Source organism: Chanodichthys erythropterus, chromosome 13 (genome assembly GCF_024489055.1).
Source record: "Chanodichthys erythropterus isolate Z2021 chromosome 13, ASM2448905v1, whole genome shotgun sequence".
Classification (NCBI taxonomy): Eukaryota; Metazoa; Chordata; class Actinopteri; order Cypriniformes; family Xenocyprididae; genus Chanodichthys; species Chanodichthys erythropterus.
In genome coordinates, this window is record NC_090233.1 from 14,553,379 (window position 1) to 14,558,514 (window position 5,136).

Consider the following 5,136-nt stretch of genomic DNA (forward strand, 5'->3'; position numbering starts at 1 on the left):
TGCAGGGCCACAATTTGGTTGGGAAAAGGATGAGCTCTAAAACTGTAACTGATTTTGATTTTATGTCACGCCTTATGTCTACTTGTCCACAGCTTATTGTATCTATGGGTGGGGCTCAGATACCTTGCCTGGTGGACACTGGTTCTATGGTGTCCACCATTACTGAGAGTTGGTTTGTGACAAATTTTGGGTCGTGGGGTCAGGAACAGCTTAGATCGTGTCATTGGTTACAACTTCGAGCTGCAAACGGTCTTTCAATTCCTTATGTTGGTTATTTGGAATTAGATGTGGAACTCTGTGGGCGAGTAATTTCAGGCTGCGGCATACTGGTGGTCAGAGATCCTCCCGGTGGTGTGTGTGCAGAAGTTCCTGGGGTGTTAGGTATGAACATCCTGAGCCGCTGCTACCGGGAGCTCTTTGGCCAGCATGGCACAGCTCTCTTTGACTTACCAGTGGTATCACAGGCCCCTAATTTTGTTTTTCAGGCCTTACAGCATTGCCACCAGGTTGACGTTCAGCCAGTTTCAGATGGCGGAGGGCGAGTTAGAGTGCGGGGACGTCGGGCGTGGCGCATCTTGGGTGGCACCATGAAATTGGTTGCTGCAACCTGTTCAGTGCAATATTCGAGTGGTACAGTACTGTTTGAGCCACCAGTTTCTGGTCTACCGGCAGGTTTGCTAGCCTCTCCTGCTCTCTTAAGGGTGGACGGTGGTACAGTTTATGTGCCAGTAGTTAATGTGGGTACTGTAGATGTGGTATTGTACGCTAGCACTGTTATTGGCACTGTGAATAAGGTTGATGTGATTAGTTTGCCCCCGGAGGTCGCAGAAGTTAAGACCGTTACAGCTAAGGTGAGTACACAGTTTGTGCAGGTTTCCCCTACTGTGCAAGAACAGATAGCCATGTTAGACTTATCTGTGTTGTCAGAAGAAGAACAGGGTAAGGTCAGGGCACTACTGGAGAAGTATGTGCCTGTGTTCTCTGCAAACGATGGGGATTTGGGATGCACAAATTTGATATCCCATGAGATCCCCTTGTTGGATGACATCCCTGTTAGGCAGCGGTTCAGGCGTATTCCTCCATCCGAGTATGAGGTGGTCAAGGCACATATCAATCAATTGTTGGAAACTCAGGTAATTAGAGAGAGCTGCAGTCCCTATGCGTCGCCCATTGTTCTGGTCAAAAAGAAGGACGGTAGTCTGCGCATGTGCGTGGACTACCGTCGCTTAAATTCAAAGACTAGGAAGGATGCGTTCCCTCTACCACGTATAGAGGAGACTCTGGACTCGCTGGCTGGGGCCCGTTGGTTTTCTACCATGGACCTGGCCAGCGGGTACAATCAGGTACCTGTAGCTGAGGGGGACAAATCTAAAACTGCTTTTTGCACCCCGTTTGGCCTCTTTGAGTGGAATAGGATGCCCTTTGGGCTGTGCAATGCCCCAAGCACCTTCCAACGATTGATGGAACGGTTGTTTGGGGATCAGCAGTGCCAGTCCCTCCTCCTTTATCTTGATGATATTGTTGTCTTTTCCTCCTCGGTAGATCAACATCTTGCCCGGATGGAGGTAGTCCTGAGCCGCTTGCAAAGTGAAGGGTTGAAGGCCAAATTATCGAAGTGTGCTTTTTCAAAGGGAAGTGCATTATTTGGGGCATGTCATCTCTTCAGATGGAGTTTCCACTGATCCAGGGAAGGTGGAGGCGGTTGCACAATGGCGTTGTCCCACCAGTGTTGCGGAGTTGCGCTCATTTTTGGGATTTGCTAGCTACTACCGACGGTTTGTGGAGGGGTTTGCCAAGTTGGCTGCCCCTCTTCATAGGTTGGTGGCTCAGCTAGCAAATCCCCAACGGCGACAGCAAGGGTGTTCAGAGTTTGCTGAAGCCTGGTCAGCGGAATGTCAGTGTAGCTTTGAGGGGTTGAAAGGTAAGTTAACCACAGCTCCAGTGCTTGCTTATGCTGACTTTTCGCTACCTTTTATTTTAGAGGTAGATGCCAGTCATGGAGGACTAGGGGCAGTCCTCTCACAGGAGCAACAAGGTAAAGTACGCCCTATAGCTTATGGTAGCCGCAGTCTTAGGCCCACTGAGCGCAATACATCCAATTACAGTTCAATGAAACTGGAGTTTTTGGCGCTCAAGTGGGCCATGACTGAAAAATTTAGGGAATACTTGCTGGGCCATAAATGTGTGGTTTTTACTGACAACAACCCCTCAGCTACCTGACTTCTGCAAAGTTGGGTGCCATGGAGCAGCGTTGGGCTTCCCAATTGGCATCATTTGATTTTGAGATCAAATATAGGTCAGGAGAAGCAACCGCAATGCGGATGCCTTGTCGCGTCAAAACTTTTCAGGTACAGGGGTGGTACATGAGTTTTGTCCTGCTGTGGCTGTTCCAGTGGCATTGCAGCAAGCTGCCCAAGGTGGATTGGTGACCTCGGTCAATCAGGTTACCTCATTTCCTTGTACTTCAATTAGTGACATGAGTGCTCAGCAGGTAGCAGACTCAGTCATAGGTGAGTTGTTGGTTTTTTGGAGGCGCAAGTTGCCCCCAACTCCTGAAGAGCGTAAGAAACTCTCCAGATTGGCAGTTATTCTGCTCCGTCAATGGGACCGCCTAGTGGAGACTGATGGAGTGCTCTATCGGCGTGTATTGCGCTCAGATGGTGGAGAGGAAATCTTCCAGGTATTATTGCCTGCAGCCATGAAACAGGATGTCTTGATCCAGCTTCACCAACAGCATGGGCATCAGGGGGTAGAACGCACATTTCAGCTAGTGCGGCAGCGGTGCTATTGGCCTGGCATGTCTGCAGACATTACCCGCTGGTGCCAGGAGTGTGAGCGGTGCCAGTGTGCCAAAGGCGTCCCCTCTGCACCTGGTAGTTTCATGGGACATTTGTTGGCTGCTCGGCCAAATGAAATTTTGGCCTTGGATTTCACAGTGTTAGAGCCCTCAAGGTCTGGCCTTGAAAACGTGTTAGTTATGACCGATGTTTTTACAAAATACACCTTGGCAGTACCCACTAGAGACCAACGGGCAGAGACTGTAGCTCAGGTTCTTGTGGTAGAGTGGTTTTGTAAATTCGGTGTGCCGGAGTCGTATTCACTCCGACCAAGGTCGGAATTTTGAATCCGTCCTACTTCAACAGCTTTGCAGTTTGTATGGAGTCGAGAAGTCACGTACGACCCCATATCACCCGGCCGGAAACGGTCAGTGCGAACGTTTCAATAGAACGTTGCATGATCTGTTGCGCACTTTGCCGCTTTCCAAAAAGGGTGATTGGCCACTTTGCCTCCCACAAGTACTCTTTGCATATAACACCACTCCCCATCAGACAACGGGGGAATCCCCGTATTTTTTAATGTTCGGGCAGGAACCCAGACTTCCGGTTGACTTCTTGCTGGGCAGAGTCCAAGAGCCGTTGGCCGGCAGCGTTAATAGGTGGATTCTGGAGCAGCAGGATCGGTTGCAAGTTGCGTTTGAGAGTGCTCGTGAACGTTTGGGTGCTGCAGCCGATCGGCGAAAGGCTCGGCATGACCAGCAGGTAAGGGGAGCACCACTGAAGGAGGGTCAATTGGTATACCTCCGTGATCATAGTGTGAGGGGTAGATGTAAAATCCAAGACCTGTGGAGTTCAGTGGTGTACCAGATCATGAGAGCACCCAAGGAAGGTGGGGCAGTATATACCATTGCTCCTACCATGGATTTGGGAAAAGTAAAGCATGTGCACCGGTCCTTGCTGAAGGCCCAGATCTGTCAGGATCTGCCTACTGGGTTGCCTGATAGTCCGGTGGCTGAGTCTTTGCAGCCTCCGGAAGAGGGTATGATGATGAGGAGGATTTGTTTGTCTTAGTGCCAGAGACACCACAACTTGGAGGTAGGACGAGGCTACAGGACATTGGTCCTTCTCTTCCTCAGACCTCTGGTGTCCGGCAAGCTGTGGAAACCCCTAGGGTAACAGAGGTTGAGGTGGGCTCACAGCCAGTTGTATTGCCTTCCAACTCATTAGAGGTAGGTGAGGTTACGGTAAGAAGGACTGGGAGGAGGACGGCAGGTCAGCACTCTAATTTGCACCACCTCCCTCGAACAGTGGGGGCAGGTTCAGTGGCCAGTATAGTGAGTAGTACAGCTGGTACCCTGTTCCGGCCTTGGAACTGAGTTCCTAGGTGGGATTTTGTTTGATTCACCGTCGGGACGACGTTGCAGAAACTGGGGATGGAATGTAACAGGATTAGGTGATTGACAGCAGTGTTTGCCTATCAGTGAATAGTACCTCCTATTTAAAGGCCGATTGGCTGTTACCTGGGATGCGTCACGTCCGTTTTCCTCTCTTGTTTTGGCTGTGTTGACGGTGGCTGTGGGTAAGTGTGCTGTGTTTTAATATAGTGACTTAGACATTGTTGGCGTGCATAATCTGAAAACTGTTTATTTAATTAGAGTGCAGTTTCTATATTCTGGTGCTGCTGCCCTTTTTGTGCTGCTTAGTGGGTTTTGATGACTGTTTGCCTCTCAGGTATGCAATGTTAATAGCTCGTTGCGTGGTTAGTATAAAGTGAGTATAGTATATTTAACATTTTTTTTGGTGTAATTTAGTATACATGACTTCCTGTACCCCATGGTGTTAGCGGTGGGTATGACGGTGACAAGCCCATGCCTATGAAGCATTTTATTCGGCGTGATATCCTGATGGATTCTCCCTCTCGTTCTATGTTGTGATTGTTTGCTGCCGTGATCGTTTATGCCGTGATTGTTTGCTGCCGTGAGCACTTGCTGCTGTCTTCGCGCTGTTAACAGAGCGGCGGTCCATACAGCCGCGCCGACGAAGTCATCAAAGTTTATTAAAGGGGACTGCTGGTTTGATTCTGTTACGTGCCTTTCTAGTGCCCTGCTTCACGTTTTGGTTTATTTTATTATTAGTTATCATGGTTAAATCAGTTAACCTTTTTCTTTTTCTTTAAGTTTGTGGACATTTGTTTGATGGTATTGCTTTGATTTTTCTTTTTTTTTTGTGAAACTACAATCTGTCGATATGTGCATGTTTAATCTATGAATGCAATTCAAATCGTGTGGTGACCTACTGTATAGAAGTTGGTGTTTGTAACAATTTCAGGTGATTAACTATCTGATTTTCTGGTTACATT

General features: G+C 48.6%; 1 long non-coding RNA gene across 1 annotated transcript; it reads left to right on the plus strand.

The window, feature by feature from the left end:
* The first annotated feature begins 3,830 nt into the window (after window positions 1-3,830).
* On the plus strand, window positions 3,831-5,136 carry LOC137034774 (uncharacterized). Its single transcript, XR_010896977.1, has 2 exons — window positions 3,831-4,356; window positions 4,433-5,136. It is a non-coding gene; the product is annotated as an uncharacterized lncRNA (long non-coding RNA).